We start from the raw sequence: 22,189 nt of genomic DNA on the forward strand, positions 1-22,189 counted from the left end.
AATTCCGGACAGACGGACAGACAGACATACATTCATACACGCATACAGCAACACATTTTAAATGGCCATAACTCAAACACTGCCTTTTTTAGCATTTTTACAATGCAAGTCTATGAGAGGACTACCATGGCCACTTTGAACTCTCACTACTTTTTCATACTTTAAGCTAAAGACTCCATTCAAATATTATAAAGGTCACCACTTTTCTTTTGTACTTTTTGAGAAATTGCAATCCGAGTTTTATACTTTTTTTTCAACCGTTAAAATAGTTGGGTTATTCAGAGAAATACCATTACCTCAGAGAGAGGATATTCGTTTCTCAGTTTGTTTGCCATCTATGAAGGTTAAAAAACAAATTTAGCCCCCATGCCTCTCGTAAAATATGGGCAACATTTTTGAGAGCCATAAATCCAAAATGGCTACCATGGTTGGAAATTACCTTTTTATGGTTTGGCCTACAATGCTGCAAAGTACATGGTTTCTGTGACTTTTTGGGTGAAGGAATTCATAATTGATGTTGTTTTGATGATTTGACCTTCAAATCCAAGATGGCTCCCAATTTTCATCTCAAAAAGTCAGGCTCTTAAGGAAAGCTCTGCTCATGCTGAGTTGAGTTATAAACAGTAAAACAACATGTAAGTACACAGAGGTTATCTCAGAGGGCAGAAAGTTCAACATTTGTGGTTCATGAGCAGTGGGTAACGTGTCGCCCGCCTCGACCCCAAGCAAGCAGCAAAAGCTTGCTTTTCACCAGGTAACATCAAAATCAGAGATGGACAGGCCTCGTACATGGTAGAGGAAAGGTTGCCAGTTTCCACAGTAGAATCGCCATTTTTCAGAAACGTACTGAGCAAAAATACAGATGGCAGGGAACAGACAGCCACCATCAGACAGGAAAAGTTTTGCAACCTACCTTATTACGATAGAGATGTGTGCGAATATATGGGCATATCTAAGGTTGAATGTTGTATTGTTAACTTGCAAATTACGTGACAATGCATCTCAGGCGATGTTACAGAGTAACGCAAAAGTAATGTAACCGTTACGGCCCAAATCTGGCTTCAACTGGCCCAAATCTGGCTTCAAACGACCCAAATCGGGCTTTAAACGGCCCAAATCTGGCTTCAAACGGCCCAAATTGGGCTTCAAACGGCCCAAATTGGGTTTCAAACAGCCCAAATTTTTTGCCGCCGCCCTTCGGACGCCGGCACACACGTCAGCCCATATCGGCCTGGCCTGCTTGGTATCTAATGCCCGGCCTGAATTATGATCCCAGTCTGCCCCTGCTTGCATGTACAGTTTAACAATCGCTTGTTTGCTGACATGTACAGTAATTCTAACAATAGACCCTTCTCATGGGGGCCATTTTGTGTCAAAATCGCAGGGTAAACACAGGTGCAGGCAAAACACTAATGAGGGTTTCCAACTTCCAATCATGAAAATTGGAAACCCTCATTAGTGTGTTGCTTGCACCTGTGTTTACCCTGCCATTACGACACAAAATGGCCCCCGTGAGAAGGGTCTATTGTTTGTTTGCCACATGTAATGTAATGTGAGATACACTAGTATCGTTCATAATTAATGATTTTGCAGTCTTTCGTTTGACAGTTATTGAAAGTTTTGCGGGGGGGGGGGGGCACCACAAAACAATTACGCTTAGGGCACCCAAATGGCCAGCAGCGGCCCTGATGTAACGAGTAGTGTAACAAATTACTTTCTCCAGGGAGTAATCAAGTCAAGTAAGGCATTACTTTTTTGAAAGTAATGTGTAATGTGTAATACATTATTTTTTGAGTAACGGACCCCAACTCTGTTCATCAGTAACAAACATTCACTCTCTATAGTCACTAGTTAGGTCACCTATGGTCATTAATTTCATAATGTTTATTGGAATACACTGGCATACATACATTTGTACATCAACCTAACCCTATCCACTTCATGGCAGTAGTTATTTAACAAAGTCATAAGGGTAACAAGGAATTTAACATGGGATTTAAACTGAATTAATTCTGCAACTTTACATTAAAGCTGCATTCAGCGATGTTTTTGTGTTAAAATAGGTCTAAAACAGCTATATATTCCCTTAGGAACCACTATTGTATGGTGTATGGTGTATGACATTATCACCACAGAGCCTCTCATAGAATCAGTTCTGAAAGATGTTGGGTTTTATCCAATCAGAAGGCAGAACTCCACAAGAGGCACCCCTGACTGTCTCATGAACGCGCATAGCTCACAGAGCAGTAAACAACAATGGCGTCCCCCGGCACAGGCACTGCCGTCTACACAACAAAAGCAGCCAGGAAAGCTGGCTTTCTTGCTTCTGGACAGGTAACTTACGCTATAATTTTACTCTGAAGTAATGTTAGTTGTACGGATAATTGTTAGCATTAGTAAGGACAGATTAGTTGGTTGTTGTTGTTGTTTTTAGCTGGTAGCGAACTGTCTCTGGCTTCAGGTCCGGGGCTAGCAATGTTAGCTTGCTATTACTTAGCTTGGTAGCTACCTACCAAGCTAACTAATAGCAAGAGACGAGAAGAGAAGCAGATATAGTAGTAACGTTAGCTGTGCTACATTAGCAGAAAGCAAACTAAGTAATGCTAGTAGTCTCTACACGAGACTGAACCTTCATTATGAATGAAGGCTGAGTCGGGACTCTATCGATGCTATGCTAGGTATCTTTACAGGCAAGTTGAGTGATTGAGGGATGAAAGCTTAGATAATAACCATGTTCATCTACCCTTTCCCAGTTACTGTATGAGAGAGACCACACCATTCCAGAGGAAGAAAGCCCTCCCGATGAAACAGCTCTTGGATGTAAGGTTTGCCCCAAGTTATTCTTTTTACATTGGCTAACATGAGCAAATCACCAGTAAACAATGCTCAAATATCTAGATGTATTATTTTGGCAATGTCTGTGTTTGATGGTGGTCTTACTTACAATTGTTTGTCATGTTGCTGGTAAGAAACTATATTGTACGTGAAGCTTGTCAGCCCACTGGATTATAAGTGCAGCCCATGTTTCTGAGTGAATTGCCACCCGATCTACTATGAATCACCTCATTCAATGGAAAGGAATTGCTTCAAAATGTCCCCATTCGATGGGGTGGAGTTGTACAATCTCTACAACCCAGTTTCTCTGGGTTGTAGAGATTACTTGCAAAACCCCATTCAATGGACAGCTCTACAACCCAGTTTCTCTGGGTTGTAGAGATTACTTGCAAAACCCCATTCAATGGATAAACCTGGGGTCTCCGAGGCCTGAGTGGGCCGCAGGACCCTGTGGAGGTCCTGGGGTCGCTTCGGGGGGTCTGCGGGCCGAACGGAAGGTCTGGGGGCCGAACGGAGGGTTCGAGACCCTCGGGGGTCGTCTCTGGAGACCCCTCCAAGCCTCTCCCATGCCCCATGCCTAATCCTAACCCAGACCCTAACCTCTCCCACCCCCATGCCTAAACCTAACCTCTCCCACCCCCATGCCTAAACCTAACCTCTCCCACCCCTAACCCTGAACCTAACCTCTCCCACCCCCCATGCCTAACCCTAACCCTAACCCACCCCCCATGCCTAAACCTAACCTCTCCCACCCCCATGCCTAAACCTAACCTCTCCCACCCCTAACCCTAACCCACCCCCCATGCCTAAACCTAACCTCTCCCACCCCTAACCCTAAACCTAACCTCTCCCACCCCCCATGCCTAAACCTAACCTCTCCCACCCCCATGCCTAAACCTAACCTCTCCCACCCCTAACCCTAACCTCTCCCATCCCCCATGCCTAAACCTAAGGACACAGGGGTCCAAGCAGACCCTCCCCATGCCTGCAGAGGTGGGCAGGGTGGTTGAGAGAAGAGCCAATGGAGAATCCTATCCATTAAATGAGGTTTTGCAAGTAATCTGTACAACCCCTGAATCCTACCCATTAAATGGGGTTTTGCAAGTAATCTCTACAACCCCAGGGAAACTGGGTTGTAGAGATTGTACAACTCCTCTCCATTCGATGGGGGCATTTGAATGCAATTCCTATTCACCTTATTCTTTGCCCACACATGGACGCTTCCGCATTACGTCATTTTGTAATAGTATTTCCGTTTTAGACTTGCCAAAAACCCCGCAGGCAAAATGGCCGCGCACACTCCGCTTTAAAGTGGCAAAATTACTCCCCCATAAACTAACATATCTTGGCCAATACGTATGTAACATACAAAATAAAACAACCCGTAATATCTTAATTTTATGTAGAATGCAGAGGACATGTAACTGTTTAGTTAAACTTGCATTCCAGGAATATTGTGCTCTTAACTCATTCACCGCCAAAGACTGAATTGACTGAATATCAGCAATGGCCTTCCCCGCCAAGGACGTGTTTGACGTGTTTTTGTTTTTATTGGTGCAGCGCCTGCAGCAAACACTTGCCCAGCCTGTGACACAGACACAGGTCCCTGCCTTCAAAGGGTAGCCGACAGCACGCGATCAAACACATACCGCAGCTGTTGTTTTGAAATTGAGCAAGAGGAAAAGCAGAGAACGGGTAACGCTTCCTTGTGCAGACAGGAGAAACGCCATTGAAACGCCCTCGGCGCGCTGCACGAGCTGGAGTCGCCTTCCTCTGTGCCAGCCAGGAGAAAACGGGAGAAAGTAATCAAGAGATGTGTTTGATCATCGGAGGAATGAGGAAATGATCGATCAGTTTGCGAGGGCGGTGAGGACGTGTTGAATAGCCGAGGGGAAAACGGGAACGATCAAATAGCAGAGTTGATATGACAGGGAGACATGGACGAGGACGGGTGTACCAGAACAAATCAAAAATAAACACAGGAACAGCTAGGCAGCAGCGGGCAGAAGGCACTCACAGCAGCCCGCTGTCCTTCTCAAGAGCTCTTCAGTTGGTTCATGAAATCGCTGGGCTGCGTGCCCTCCAGTGTTGCTCCTGGCCAATCCCAGCGCCACAGGGCGTGGTTATTGCTTATCCTATGTTGGGTTAGAAATCTAAAAGGGGGATCGTGTGTGTGTGTGTGTGTGTGTGTGTGTGTGTGTGTGTGTCTGTCTGTCTGTCTGTCTGTCGGTGTGTCTGTCTGTCTGTCTGTCTGTCTGTCTGCACACTCACACCGAGTAAACTGTATTGTTGAATGTAAAAAAAAAGCACTTCATGTGTATATATATATATATATATATATATTATTATTTTTTTTGTCATTTGTGTCCTAACGAATAATATTTACATGTCTGATGTCAATACAGTTCAAAATAAAAGAATTGAGAGTGAGTTATGCCTGAGATTGTGCCCTTTTACAAAAATGCTTTTTTCTCCCTTTTCTCTTCCCAGACAGGCTTTTTTGGTGAACATGGGGTGTATAAAAAGGGTTATAAGTAGAGTACAGAACATGCTAAAAGCTAACTTTCTTTTTGGGGGTGAAAGTAGAGACTTAGATCTTCATTTCGAGGTATTGGACATCACTGTAGTCCTAGTACAGAATTTACTGTGGGTCTTGAAAGATGACCAAACATTATGGAAATACTTGGCCTGTGCCAAAAATGCCAGTCAGATATTGGCAGTGAATGAGTTAAGATGACGTTAGTGGAGTGGACGTTAGGTTGCGCACCTATGTTAGGTTGCGTAACCTATGTGCGATTCGAAATAACGCATCCGAGATAGAAACATTATGAATATAGCCACGTTATAAACAACAAACTAACGCTGGTGATCCGTATGGAATCAGTGTTACTCGAAATGGTTAACGGTTATATCAATTTGGTCATTCAGTGGCATTTTACTGCCATATAACATAACTAACTAGTGGCTAATATTATTAGCCACTAGTGGCCTTCGCAACTAGCACTGAACCGGAAGAACAAATACGTTTGCGTTGAACGCGGAAGAGAGAAAAAGTGGGCGTGGTGAATAAGGTGAATAGAGATTACAATTTTGATCATCTTTCATCAGGCCATCATCAATATATAAATAAATTTTAAAAAGGGTAAAACCTTTGCTTATCAGCAATGATAACACAGACCTTAGTGGCCTTTGCTTTTCCTGTTTTTTTGTTGTAGTTGAACCCCCCCCCCCTTCCATAACAGAAAATAATACTTACTGTTTTTGTTGTTGCTGCATGTGATGCACTTCAACTAATGAGTGGTCTCTCAATGAGGGATCATGTCTATGTTCCCCGGGTTCTATGTTCCCCGGGTTCTATATTCCCCGTTTTTCACTAACCTCTCCCAGCCCCCACGCCAAACCTAACCTCCCCCCATGCCTAAACCTAACCTCCCCCAGACCCTAACCCAAAACCTAACCTCTCCCACCCCCATGCCTAAACCTAAGGTCGGCATTGCGGGTGGTCGGCATAGCGGGTGGACACCATTTGGGAAAACCGGGGAACATAGGAGCCGGGGAACATAGGACCCGGGGAACATAGGGATGACCCCCTCAAGGTCTGTCTTCCACAGCAGCAAGACTGACGTCTGGACCCCAGGCCCCGGCAGAATACATATTGTGCAGCTTTTACTAAATGTTTTTTTTATTGGATCATTAAAATACAGCATTCCAATTATGACAGCTGTGTTATTCCTGTATCATAAGAATCTAAATGAAAATGGGGTGAATGTAAAAATGTGTTTTGAATATGTAGAAATATTACAATTGACCAGGCAGGCAGTAAAAAGTATTATAAAGAGAATTGAAAGGTCTGGAAAAGTGTGTAAAATCAGGTCAGGTGGTTCAGGTCTGGTATACACATTGTAGCTTTTATGTTGTAAACTCACATTGAGTCCAGTTTTTGTTTATCTTTACAGTGATATGAGGTAGTTATCAGGGCAAGATCTTAGTTAGCAGGGGGAATATTAAAAAAAAACAGCGTCTGGGGGAAAAATAGACTTTGTGTTAATTGAAAATGTGTAGGAACCATGATTTACATTACATAAATTGAAAACAAATTGAAAACACAATAATTACAACAATAAAACTGTGTCAGTGTCTCTAAACCTTAGGAGAAAGCACATTGTCCATATAGCTTTGCTGTCAAATTATAGGACACCATACTGTACGGATATATTTACAGATGATGACATATAAACTAGGAGTGCACAAATGGAAAATAAGCAAAGAAAAGGGTAATTGTAAGTGTTCATTTATCTCAGCAACATGTACAATACATATTGTATCGATGAAACTGGCTGTTCAAATCATCCAAAGTCCACTCTAGTGTTAATTTCGTCCACGAAAACTATGACGAAAAATGTTAGTCGACTACCTTTTTCCCCAAGACTAAGACTAGACTAAAATGTTCAGACTTTTAGTTTTATTGACTAAGACAAGACTAAAATACTCAAACTTTTAGTCGACTAAAACTTGACTAAACCAAAAGAGGAGGTGGTTGACTAAATATGATAAAAACTAACAAGGACATTTGACACAGGACTAAGACTACGACAAAATTTAAAAATAGATGACAAAATTAACATTAATTATAGACTGTTTCCCCCCCCTCAATGCAGCAGTTCAGGTTCCTGTGCTGCAGCATCATAGATGTAGCTGACATGTAGCTGTCTTAAAAACATTTACAGTAGTTACAGCAGAACCCGCCCAGTCTTAGCTAAGGGTCTTATCTATATGTGTATGAGGCATTGTGTTCCCAAAATGTACAGCTACTTGCTTGTCTACATTCTATCCAGAGAAGTCTGAGTGCTTTCCGCACAGCCAGGCTCCCTCCATTCTCCCCTCAGCTGCGGGCTGAGCAGGGACTGTAAATACGGTCCACTTGTCGTTGCTACCGCTGCATGCCGACACTGGCCCGGGTGGGCAGCATCACCATTACCTACTTTCCCTGGGAAAGAGTTGCCAACACTGCTTCGAATTACAATTACTAGTACAAGCGCATCAGCAGATTCAACAGTTTTCATTGACTAAAACTAGACTAAAATGTGAACAGTTTTCGTTGACTAAAACTAGACTAAAATACTTATGGTTTTATTTGACTAAGCTGAGACTAAAATGCTCAAACTTTTAGTCGACTAAAACTAGACTAAATAAAAACAGGATGAGGTTGACTATATGATACAGAGTAACAAGGACATTTAACACGGGACTAAGACTAAGACTAAATAAAAAAATAGCCGACAAAATTAACACTAGTCCACTCCACAGCCAGATCTTCAGACAGGCAGGCAGATCTTCAGACGGACGGCCCTGCCACCACAGCCAGTGGTTCGTCTGCCTGATAAAGAAAATTACGTTACAATGGTCATGGCAGATGGAGGAGACTACTGTCTCAATGTAGCAAGGCACACAAGCAAGCATTTATTTGTGAAACAAAATATTTTCGCGGCCACAAGATTGAGCTAGAAAAAGATGCGTTTGTGTAAACTATTCAGATTTCTCTGAATGGTGAGGGACGCTAACTGCTGCTTTCTGACATTTTAGCGGGTCCCATTCTAATAGCTTCCTCACAAAAAAGAACTAATTGGCTTTGCTCTAGACATGTTTGCAATTTTTTTTTAATACTAGCTTGGTTAGCCAATGGTGTTTATCTACTTGTCTCCTAATGATGGCTAGCTCGGCTAATGCTAACCTACTAGCTACGCTAGCCGTGGCCAGCTATCGATCTAAGTTAGCCATTAGGACACATTTTTATTAGAAAACACCATAATCATACAAAAGTTACCATGCATGCGGGTGTAACGTCTCTGATTTAATTTCAGTAGGTGGCTGGGAAGTGGCACGGTTGTACTTACATTGCTGCTGTGTTTACAGTTTGCAGACCGCTGCCATGTTGGAACGCTTGAACAATGTAGGCAGGGGAGGGGGGACTCCTCCAAACGAAACCTAACGAAAACAGCCGAATTGGGCACATCACTGAATGCAGCTTTAATTAGGGCTGCTACATTTGATCTGAATCTATTGATTCTCCACACTCCCTCCTCTAATCATCGCTACTACTTTCATCTGAACAGTCATGAGTCATGGGTGTGACGCACTGGTCAGCACTTCCCATTCACGAGTTCCCAGCCATGACCAATGCAAGAGCGACGCTCGAGCAGATTGTAATGGAGCTGGCAATACGTAATATAGTTTGTCATTTCCCAATGATTTTCCCAAAGATCTGAGTCGTCTACAGGTGGAAGACGGATTGAACACTTGTTCTTGAGTTTGTGCAACTTGGAAGCTCTGGCCTGCCCGCAGGTAACATCTGCACTCTCACCATAGACGATGGAGAGCAGGAATGCCTTCATGTCAGCTCTGACTCCGTCTTCTAACTGCAGATTCTCACCCACTTGTCCCAGGAGCTCTCTTGCCTCAGGATCAGTCATTATACGTCTCCAACAACCTCTTCTTCATATGCACATCGAACCCTGAGGTGTGGTCTCTGCCAGTGATCACACAGATAATTATGATGATGTCTGCAGCCTCTTCTGAGAGCATTGCACGGTAGTTGATGAATGCATGCTTGTCTTTAAGCAGCAGCTCACCTTGGGAGTTGTTGTGAGACATAAGCTGCTTGGACAAACACATCCGTGTCCTCACAGTCCAATACAACTGTTTCAGTGTAGTTCCTGGTCATCATGCCTCTCAGTACCCACTTGCCATGTCAGTGCCCAGGTTGGTTGACGTTTCTCCCTTGGTCACACACGCTTTTTTAAATCCGTGCACAGAACATTTGTACATTAGGCCTGGCGGAATGGCAGCCATCTTGGATGTGAGGCCAAATCCGCCTTCCCTCCACATCTGACAATAAACCTTATGGTATTCACTTACTATGTGAGAAATGTCATGCTTCTTTGAAAAAGTGCACAATTGTTATAAGCACATTTGTACATTAGACCCAGTGAAATGGTGGCCATCTTGGAATTGAGGCCAAATCTGACTTCCCTCCAGATCTGACAATAAACTTTATGATATTCACTCACTCTGAAGAAATTTCACGCTTTTTTGAAGAGGTGCACAAGTGTTATAAGCACATTTATACATAAGACACAGGGGAATGGCAGCCATCCTGGATCTTTTGCACAGTGACGCAGTGGTAAGCGCCGTCGCCTCACAGCTAGAAGGTCCTGTGTTCGATTCCCACCTGGGACGCTGTGAGCGCTGAAGGAGTGCATGTCCATCACCCGGGTGGGGTCGTCAAAAGTGAGGTTTTTTGCACAGCAGGTTTTTTCCTGAAGGTTTTTTTTAATTGGAGAGGTCGTGGACCTATGATTTGTGGATTTGACCTGTGTTGTGAGGTGTAGCCCACTTTAGTCATCGGTATGCCTTTGAATGTGGATGAATGTGTGTCGACTGCGTTGTAAATGTGTAGTCATATTGTAAATGTCTAGTCATATTTCTTGTCGCATTGCATTTCTTCATATTATGTTTTGTTGTGTTTAACGTTTTAAGACATGTCTATGGTGGAACCAAACACAAATTTCCACTTATGGATAATAAAGTTTTCATAATCGTAAAGCAGGCTGTCATGGGAGAGAGAGTGAGAAGCTGTCCGCCTACCCTGCTCGCAGGTGTGCTCTGGTCCAGGTAGAGGGGAATCGTCTGGGCCTTCTAGGTATTCAGTGAAGGCCCAAGAAGAAATGGAAAAGAAAATAATTTTCCCCCTAATAAATAATTTGTATTTGTTATTTATTTGTTTTTATTCACTGAAATAACAGTAATAATGTCCCTAAATTGTTATGATCGTGGACTCACTTTGTTTCAGCAAATACGGGGTTAAATATTTGAACCAGCCTCCACCAGCAAATGGTATTTGATTGACAGCAAGCCAGCAACCCTTCGCGAAGACCCGACTCTGGTCATGACATGCGGACGACAATTTTGATGACAGGTGTTTTAACCAATCAGAATTCCAATTCCATTGAGTTGTGGGGTTAGCCAATCACAATTAGTTGAGTTGTGGGTGGGATATATCCAGGCATTCACGAATACAAGCCAACCAGGAGACGAGACGAACGACAAGGAGGGACGAGTTTATGATGATGTGGTTGTGATGAGGAAATGGACGCGCAGCTGTAGTTTTCAAATGATTTAATCTGGAGCTGTCAAGCTGCAAAAAGCTATATTTTCGCCATTTCCAGGCTAGCTTGGAGGGCTTGCTTGTTGCTTTTCGGGAGGATGGGTTTTTTCATCAAGTGAACATCATTGGTAAGTTAAACATTGTTTTTATTGCTGGTGGCGCTGAGGCAGCTTATGTCGGTGGGCAGGGGGAGTTTTGGACCCGCCCGCGGGTTTTTGAGTTTGTTAAGGCATAGAAGGCCTGGTTCTGATAGGCACGGTTCACCACTGGGTCCAGGTGACGTGTCGGTGGCTCTCGGCCATCCCAGGCCAGTTGTACAGTATATCGGCGCGGGACAGGACATAAACAATATATGGACAACAGAAAGCAAAACGATGCGGCACGGAATGTGCACCCTGTCTCCTCTTCCTCACCTGGCAGGAGCGTGAACCCTGAATACTGCTTCCGGGGCAAAATATATACTCTTCGATATGACATCACTGCCCCAGCTAACATACAACTCATCGCCCTCCATGACAGACAGTAATTTATGAATTGCATAATACAATTACACACATCTTGTGCTTATAGAGAGGCACCGCAACATACCCCCTCCCATAGAACAAGAGAAAATACAAAAAAACTTTGCGCCGCACAAGACTAACGCTTAACGCCAATTAACACTTGTAAATCTCTTATCAAGTTTACTTTACTGTTTTTCTCTCCTTTTCTCACCTCAACAAAACACACATAAAGATCTTTACATGTAACATTCACCGTAACATCTAAAAATAGAACATTTTGACAACATGAGGAACTCCTCATGAGGAATTTGTGGGTTCCAAATAACCCACAAATTCTCACACGTGGCGAGAATCAATTAATTTAATTAGAACCTTTAATTTTTGTTAAACAAGTTCCAATTCCCTTATTTCCTCCATAAATACTTTGAAAATGTATCATCCTGCAGACCAAGAATCTGCAACAATAGCACCCTTGCACACATTGGGCTTGGCCCCGTTTGGTATCACACCATCACCAACATCAACATCATGCATCGCTCCTTTTGCTCTCCCTGACCTAACGCTGGATCGGGATCAATCACATGAACCACATCCTGTGCTTCCGTGACTCGGGTGTGCATCCAGCTCCGTGTCTGTAAGCTCAAGCGCTGAGTCATCACATTCACAACGTCAGTCCTCCTCATGCCGTCCTCTGCCACACCTAGATTTACCTCGGCATGGTCTGTATGGTGATTATGAGATCTGCCACTTGACCCCATTCCTCCTCACTCCTGAGGTGAGCATCATTACTCCACGCCGACTTCAACTCTCCCTGAGCAGCACATGATTTCAGCCGACCTTCATCTGTTTCAACCCCAACTTCAGCCACAGGCATGAGAACAGATGACAACTTCTCAACACTGACATGCTGTAAGTTCAGGGTCGAACACAGACTGACGCCTGACTCCAAGTCCCACATGCTCTGCATCTCCATTCCCACTTCCTGTGAATCAACAGAACTACTAGTGAGTGACTCAGCACCACAGTCAACCTCAGCCGCTGTGCACAGCTCCTCACTAGCCTTCTCTGATTCATTACTTCCCGGAGCCTCTGAAGGCTACTCTCTCTCCACAATGCATTCGCCTATTATCTCTTTCAGTGGAGTCTCTCTAGCAGCCATTGTCTCCCAACTGCTCTGACCACTGCTGCTCTATGCCGCCGACAGTCAACTCACTGGCGAAATTACTGTCCAGCCCATGCCTCTCCTGGACTTGACTCTGCAGCTCACCATTTCCTATAATTACATAACAGGTATATCTGATCATAACCTCACACTAATTATTCATAAATTAAATAAAAAAAGGTTATCTTATAGAACTGATAAAAACCAAATCTCCTATCGAATACCAAAGAAAGATCTTAGTAAGTTAGATACTGAACTAAAACAGACTAACTGGAACAGCGTGCCCTCGGCGGAAGATTTGGAAACCTCCTGCCAGGGTTTTTTGAACCAAATAAACTTAATTAAAAATAAATTCATGAAAAAAATCCTCAATGAAAGTAAAAAAATAAATCTCCCCTTGTTATCAGAACCTGAATGGTCTCTAATGAAAAAAAGAGACCATGCTCTAAAAACTGCGCTAAAATCTGGCCTCACTACTGATTTACTAGTGTTTAAAGGCCTGAGAAATAAAGTAGAAAACGCTCTTAGACGGGCAAAAGCAACCTTTTTCGTAAACATCATAACTCAAGCCAAGGGTAATAGTCAGTTAGTTTGGAAACACATTAATAATATCTCAAGAAAGGAAGACGGGGCCCCCAAACGCCTTGAAATTAGAGTAAATAATGTCTTAACTCAGGACGAGAAAGTAATTGAAACATCCTTTAATGAGTTCTTTAGAGACTCAGTCTTGGAGCTGGCCACAACATTTGGCCACAGGGAGGGTGTGATCTCTCCACCAGACCACGCCCACCCTGTCTTCTCCCTCACTGAGCCAACTGAACAGGAGGTTTTGAAAACTCTACTGGCCTTAAAAACCTCTAATGCTCTGGACGTGTATGGCCTTCATTCTTGTATTTTTAAGCGGAATGCAACTACTTTGTGTGCTTCAATCTTTAAGTTGCTTAATCAGTCTATTAAAGATGCTGTTTTTCCTGATGGTCTGAAAACGGCAGTCATCTCTCCCATCTATAAGAATGGCGACCGCTCAGAACTAGGCAATTATAGACCGATTAGCATCTTGCCCATCCTCTCAAAAGTGATGGAAAAAGTTGTTGCATGCCAATTAACAGCCCACTTGAACTCCAGTCATCATCCACTTCATCCTATGCAATTCGGTTTCAGGCCTCAACACTCCACTGAAACGGCAAACTGTTACTTTGTAGAGGAAATAAAGAGCATGCTGGACAGAGGAGGAGTAGTTGGTGCAATCTTCATAGACCTGAAGAAAGCTTTTGATACAGTCAACCATAATGTACTGCTATCAAAACTTTCCAGACATAATATCTCAACCCATACGATGAAGTGGATGACATCTTATCTAAACAACAGAAAGCACTGTACTCGAATCAATGGTCATACTTCCCCACTCTCAGATTGCTCTACGGGGGTTCCCCAAGATTCGGTCCTGGGTCCTGTCTTCTTCGGTGTGTACATAAATGACCTCCCCCACATCTTTATAGATGTGAGGGTACAAATGTACGCAGACGACACGGTCATATATGTACACGCTGACTCCAAACAGAAAGCTGCATCTGTGCTCACAGTCGCTATGGAAAAGTTAGCTAATTGGCTGAACGACTCCTGCCTGACCTTGAATGTCTCTAAAACCGTGAACATGTATCTTATTATCTTATTCTCTATAAGGCGTAATAACACCCCCCCCCACCTGACATCTTTGTTAAGGGTCAGAGGGTGGAGGTTGTCCAGGAGTTTAAATACCTGGGTATTATTTTAGATAGCAACCTCTCCTTCAAAAAGCACATAAAGAAAACTGCAGGGACTGTCAAACGTAATCTTCGGCAATTTAGATTCATTCGATATCAGCTGAGCACAGATGCGGCGAAACCGTATCTTCATTCTTTCATTTTATCACATCTGTCTTACTGTGCCACTACTTGGTCCCAGGCCAATAAAACAACAACGCAACCACTCTTTACTCTATTCAAGCAAGCGCTGAAGGTCCTGGATAAAAAACCTAACAGTTATCATCATTGTGACATTATCAAGAAATATAACTTTTTCTGTTGATGGCAAATGTCTGTTTGTTGTATAGGATCTTCCACGGCCTTGCCCCCCCGCCTTCCAACAAATTAGTGACAAATCGCAACACTAGTGTGATAACTACAAGAGCCTCCACTAGAGGGGACTGTTGCGTGCCTTTTAGATTAACTAAATTCAGTCAATCTGCATTCACAGTCAAAGCGGGCGGGCTGTGGAACACCCTGCCAGCAGTAATTAAAGGCTGCAGTACTCTCAGAGGTTTTAAATCCTCCATTAAGAAGTGGCTGAGAGAGGGTCAGTCTTGCGCCACCTATAGTCATTGGTGTGGTCTCATATACTGTTTCTTTCTGTGCTATGACATTTATTTTTTACCACTACCTCATTTGCCAATGTGTGATTTTAGTGGATTGCTATCTACCTCTATGTGTTCTATTTTACTGTTATGCACATTGTATATGTAGTATCTTGCTAATAGTATCATCTTTTGTCATGTATCTTGATTGTTTAGACATTAGGATTTTCCTTTAATTGCTGTATTTGATAGGTACTGTGTGCACACAGGACTCTGTGTGCCCAGGGATTACAGATGCAAATTAGCTTTGAGCTATCTCTGGTGCAATATATTTATTGTGTACTGTCCCTGCTTAAATAAACAATAAAGATAAAGATAAAGATTGCTGACTCCCATGCAGGCTCCTGTAGCCCTTCCCTACCTTGCTTCAGTGCAGCTACTTCTGTTACTTTACTTTACTTTATTTCACTTGGCAGATGCTTTTATCCAAAGCGACGTACAACAGAGATAAAAAGAAACAATACAAGCAATATACAGTATGCACAGTACCAGAATAATCTAAAACATAGTAAAATATAAAGTGCTATTGGACGTGCAATCAGTGCATTGAAAAAGTGCCTGTGTGATGAATTTGTGCAAGTGCGTCAGTACGGAAGTGGACCTGAAATAAGTGAGTCTTAAGTCTCTTTTTGAATGTAGTAAGGGAGTCAGCGGTACGGACAGGGTTAGGTAGTTCATTCCACCACCGGGGAACAACAGAGGAGAAGAGCCTGGTGAGTGAATTGGGTGGTGGAAGTGAGAGGAATTTTTCAGTAGCGGAACGTAGTGGACGGAAGGGGGCATAGGTTTGGATGAGGGAGTTTAGGTAGGTTGTGGCTGTATTTGTCAGGGTTTTGTATGCAAGGGTTAGGGCCTTGAACTGGATTCGGGCGGCCACTGGGAGCCAGTGGAGGGAGATGAGGAGGGGTGTGACATGGGTTCTGTTTGGCTGGTTGAAGATGGTGCGTGCTGCTGCGTTCTGGATCATTTGGAGAGGTTTGAATGTGGATGCAGGAAGGCAAGCCAGTAAGGAATTACAGTAATCGATGCGAGATAGAATGAGGGCCTGGACTAGAAGCTGTGCTGTGTGTACAGTTAGATAGGGTCTGATTTTCTTGATGTTGTATAGAGTGAATCTGCATGACCGGGCTATGGCAGCGACGTGTGTTTTGAAGGATAGAAGATTGTTGTGAATGACTCCAAGGTTATGGGCGGACTGAGCTGGGATGAGTTGTGATGAACCAAGGTTGATATTAATCTGGTGTGGTATGGGGATGATGGCTGGGATGATCACGAGCTCAGTTTTGGAGAGATTGAGTTGAAGGTGACGTGCTTTCATCCAAGATGAGATATCTGACAGACAGGAAGAGATGCGAGATGAAACTGTGGGGTCGTTGGGATGGAAGGACAGAAACAGTTGTGTATCGTCAGCGTAGCAGTGATATGAAAAACCGTGAGCGTGAATGATGGAACCAAGTAAAGTGATGTAAATTGAGAAGAGGATGGGGCCTAGGACTGAGCCTTGGGGCACGCCTGTAGCGAGGTTGTGCGTCTTGGAAAGTGTTAGCATCACTGCCTCACTCTGGAGCTGCTCCAGCCACTCACATTGAGCTTCAGCCTCACATTGTCCTAGCCTGCTTAGCCTTCCGGTCAGCTGCCTTATTCGCTTTGCGTTTCTCTTTACGCTCATCTGCATGTCTTTGTTGCTCTGCACGCTCTGCATGATCATAGAACATATCCAGAAACTGTTTCTTTAGCTGTTCCCCCTTCTCCTGGTTATGCAACTACTTCGGCCCCGGTGTGTCCTCCACCACATATGTACCGGTAACCACACAGACAGGGGCGAGCTCTACGCGCTCTTCCTCAGGCTGCGGCTGCACGCTACGAAGGTCGTTTGCTAAGCCACCACCAGCAAGAGCCGTCCGAGCCAGTCAGCTAACTCAATAGCATGTTCTATTCACACAAGCAGACCTCAAAGCTAAATGCATAACCGCAGCAAAATAGCAGGATTCAACAGGGGTCTTCACAGTTCGCCGGGTCATAGTCTTCCGTCCGACCTCTCAATAGTTCGACCACTCATGAGTTAGACTACCCAAAGATCCGCCCTATTATTTTAATCTAATAAATCCGACCTCCCAAAAATCTGACCGCAGTAAATTAGACAGTTGCGTGGGACGTGCACGCCAGGCACAATTACGGCGTTTTCACAGTTCATACGGTTATTTCGGTGCCTCGTAAGACCAGACACAAAAAATATAGTTTGTTTCGTTTTCCAGAAATTCCAACTTGTTTGGTTCGGTTTCACACCAGCCAAAAAGCACCGACCAAAGTTGCTAACCCTAACCCTAACCGAGTCAGAGCGCACAGAGAAATGCACAGACTGCTTCTGTTGGAAGTGCTGTATATAGGCGGATTTACGCGAGGTCGAACTACTGGGTATGAAATCCGACAGTCGGAATGGTCAATGGTCGGATTAGCGGGTGGTCGGAGTTATGTGTAGTCTGACCTATGGGGTGTCGTACTAACGCGTGGACCCCCAGTTCGCCAATCACTGTGAACAACTAATTCAGCTAAATGCTAACTCACATTTAGCCTCAAGCTACTCTTATAAAGGTGGTCAACGCTGAACCACTGTTGAGGTGACGCTGCTAGTTAGCACTAGGCCCCCGGCTAACATTAGCAACACTGCGAGAGGTCCTGGATAAATCCACAGACGTAAGCCTCCAAATGTTACGAGTCGCCGCCCAGCTAATGCCAATATTCACCTCGTATTCTCTCGTGTCTAGGGGTTAGCTGGCGTATGATCCTATAACATAGAGAATAATAAAGCAGGCTGGCATGGGAGAGAGAGTGAGAAGCTGTCTGCCTACCCTGCTTGCAAGTGTGCTCTGGTCCAGGTGACGTGCCGGTGGCTCTCGGCCATCCCAGGCTGGTTGGATCCATAGTGTCCAGTGCTGATGCACTACCAATGTTCATATAGGCACGGGACAGGACATAAACAATATACGGACAACAGAAAGCAAAACGATGGGGCACGGAAAGTGCACCCTGTCTCCTCTTCCTCCAAGTCACCTGGCAGGAGCGTGAACCCTGAATACTGCTTCCGGGGCAAAATATATACTCGTCGATATGACATCACTGCCCCAGCTAACATACAACTCATCGCCCTCCATGACAGCCAGTAATTTATGAACTACATAATACAATTACACGCATCTCGCGCTTATATGAGAGAGGCACCGTAACACGTAATTGCCAAATTTATATTTAGATAGATAGATAGATAGATAGATAGATAGATAGATAGATAGATAAAGTGTGCTTGGAAACAGTCCCTGTTCCCTAATGTGAAGTGAACCCACCCTAAAATAGATATTGGTATGAATATAATATAATCTAAATTCTGCTCATAGCCTCGGCCTCATGTGTCTTTTTGTCTTTTTCAAATCCTTGATATTTACGTTTTCCTCGATATTTTCTTATATTTTGCACGTTATTTCCATTTGTGATTTGTGGTGATATACTGTATCTCGTTTATTCTTGTTTTGACTTAATGCCCCGTGTTAAGCCATGCTCCTTTTGTTCCTTTCTTTCCTGCCTACTGTTGTTTATTTTTTTAATGACTGGATAGTTAGATACAGCTTTTATGTTTAACCTCCTTTATTTTTTTTCTTTCTCTTTATATAACTTGACAAAATTCAGGTTGTCTCAGTAATGTATTCTCTTACCAGACTAGAGTACGTTATTATAGGTTTGTATGTTCTTTGGATATGAATAACTCATCATGTGAGAATTTGTGCTGTATATGACTTGAGCTTGAAACAAAACCGTTTTTGAAGAAAAAAAAATATAATTTCCATTTTAGAAACATTTCTTTAATATTAATTAATATTCTAATCCATTCTAAATAGATATTGTGAAAATAATAAAAGATTGATTCGTTTTGAAGAAATGAACATCCTTCTATTACAGTATTCAGTACAGAAAAACAAATGACGTGTGAGGAATGGGAGGAGTGTGTGTGTGTGTGTGTGTGTGTGTGTGTGTGTGTGTGTGTGTGTGTTTGGGGGGGTGCATGGAAAAGTACCTGTGTGCCTGAAGCGTTGTTTCAATCAGTCATCATGATTAACAACAGGCATCTGAGCGTAACAGTTGTGAAGCGGTTAAACTTGCTGTTATTGTTTAGGCACCCGGGAGATGTCGTGCCCATAAACCTGCCAATTAACTTTTTGACCTATAGGGCCAAGCTTGGCAAGCAAAGGCAGCTAAGTGTTTTCAACACAATGATGACATCTGAGCCTGGGGCTGTGAAATACAGGCTCAACAGGTGTTGTGTACAGGAAATTAATTAAGCTTGTTCAATTAAATTAATTGAGTTTAATGGCAGGGGATCTTGCAGTTTGAAAACATGCTAATATTAATTGGCAACACATTGGGCAGGGTTATTATTCACCACATGCTTAATTTGATACCAAGTTTGAAAAACATAATTACATCAAATTAATAGATGGGAATAAGCAGAGTTTAAGTGACCAAATGCGGCAAACCACAATTCAGATACTTATCTGAAAGAATTTCTTATTGTGATAAAATGTAAACTTTTAATAGGTTAAACCTGATTTCACATTATCAACTTCCATCACTGTTCCACACTCAGTTTAGTCAAATCTTACATGTAGGTCCCTATCGTTGCATCGGCGCTGTTTCTAGGCCGAGCGCCTGGCGCAGCGCAAATCAGTGGGCGTGGACCAGCGCACTTGATATCTTGGTCTTGGCGCTAGACGCAGCCTCAACCATTACAACCACGCCTTTTAAGCGTAAAATTATGCACCGTCAGTTCATTGGATAAGTGCAATAAACGAATCGCATGCTTGCCTTTTAAGCTCCATTCCAGTGGTCCAGCAAAACCAGACGAAACCCAAGCCTCTGATCCCCCCCCCCCACCTCCCTTCATCCCGTCTGTCTCCATATATCGGCTATTATCCCATATTATGATGCTTCTCAAACCAATATAACTGCAGTTGAAATACTGCAAGCATGTAAAAACGCTACACTATAGCAAGATCAAAGTGAAAATAATGTTCTAAACGCATCAGCTAGAAAAATATAGCCTATTAGATTGGTGAAAGTTTGTCCAGAAAGATATAATTTTCTCTCGCCTGCTGCAGGAAGGATGATGCACATAAATATAGCCTACATTATGTAAAGTCATTGCATAAATGTGTTTTTATTGTAAAACTAAATGTAGAGTAGGGCCAAGTTATTGGAGCGGACATCACAGTATAGCAGATGACAGTAGAAGCTTCCGAAGCGCGTTCCGCTGTCACTTATCTAAATCACGTTAAATCGACAAGGGATATTTATAGCCCCAGTAGGACATATATGTTTCAAATAGGGTGGTGTTTTCATTTCGATGTTTTATTTGGTCCAATATTGAAATGTTCTACAATTGGAGGTTGTCTTACCATTACACATTATTTAGATCCTCCCTTAATATAGGTTTTCGGCTCATTTGGTTGCTATTTAGTAGCGAAATGGAGAAACACAATGCATGTTGGGACATTCACATTGCAGTGAAGTTACAGCTTATTTTTTCTATGGGACTCTGAGCGAGAGAGTCAGAGACAGTCGGTATTGTGCCTGTCAGACTGTGAGGAGAGAGGGAGAGAGTGACACAGAGAAGGGTGACAGAGGAGAGAGCCAGAGGGGAGGGAGAGAGCCAGAGGGGAGCGCTCCGCGCAACTGGCCCACTGAATAGGCCTGCTTTTCAAAGGCGCAAGGCGCTAAATTAACGCCAGGTCGGAAGATAGCAGTACGCCGGTATTTAGCGCCGACACGCCCACTTTGGCCCATTCTGGGACTGCGCCACGCCCATTCGGCCTAAAGCGCATTTGGCAGCGTAAAGCCATATTGATATCGTCCCAAAACAAGCGCAAGGCACGTTTTTTTGCGTTTAAGGCCCGTTTTAGCGCCGAAGGCTTGTGGGAGAATAGGGCCCGTAGACTCAGTGCAACGTGAGGTTTGTCTACTCAACTGCTAAAACAACAGTTCTGTATAGTGGCTACTACTGGGATTTATTTTGGCTTGTACCGTTTGTCTTTTAATAAGCCTTTTTGTATAACCATGACCAAAGCTTACAATAGTATATAACAAACATTACAATTAACTGCAATGTCTACAACATCATCACCATCAGCCAAATCAACTACTGTAATTTTTGTAATGAAAACCTGCAGACTCTTTCTTCACTTCACATTAGGGAACAGGGACTGTTTCCAAGCACACTTTATCTATCTATCTATCTATCTATCTATATATCTATCTATCTATCTATCTATCTATCTATACACACTCTTTACACACTGACTCAGAAACCTTCGTCCGTCATTAAAGTTTTCTGAACAGGTTGGATTTTCTGCATTTTTCGCATCATTCAATAGCTTTTTGCGAGCTGCGACCCGTGTGTTTTCAGATGACGGATTAAAAAAATGCATACGAAAACAAAACGTGTGTGAAAAGAGGTTTAGGCCTCATGGCATGGCTGAAAACCACGGAAACAGTATCATCACCTATTCACCCTATGTAGCCCCACCCACTTGACCCATTGTGTCACGACACCTCAAACTAACCTGGTACAATCTAGTTTGACTCACATATGAGTCAGACTAGGTTTATGAGTCACAGGAAGTGTAAACGCAATCAGAACTTCCGATTGTGTTTACACTTGCTGTTAGTCCCTCAAGCCAGACTGTCGCTTCTACATAAGGTGAATATCTATTTGCAAGTTCCTTCTTGTGTGTTCAAATTGATTTATTTAGGAAAAACCCCTTGAGATGAATCATCTCGTTTTCGAGGGGGTCCTAAGATACAAAACAACAAGTCAGGTTACAATTCAAGGGAAACAAGACAGACAAAACAAAAAAATAAAAAAATAATAACAAAATGATAAAACAACAGGACAGGACACTACACTACAACAAATATAGCAGAATAATTCATACTTAATATAATTATATAATACTTATATATTTATAATATTATATATAATAATTAATACCATCAATACAATCAATATAATATAATATAATATAATATAATATAATTATATAATATTTATATATTTATAATATTATATATAATAATCAATACCATTA

This window comes from Poromitra crassiceps (genome assembly GCF_964638095.1).
Source record: "Poromitra crassiceps genome assembly, chromosome: 14".
Classification (NCBI taxonomy): domain Eukaryota; kingdom Metazoa; phylum Chordata; class Actinopteri; order Beryciformes; family Melamphaidae; genus Poromitra; species Poromitra crassiceps.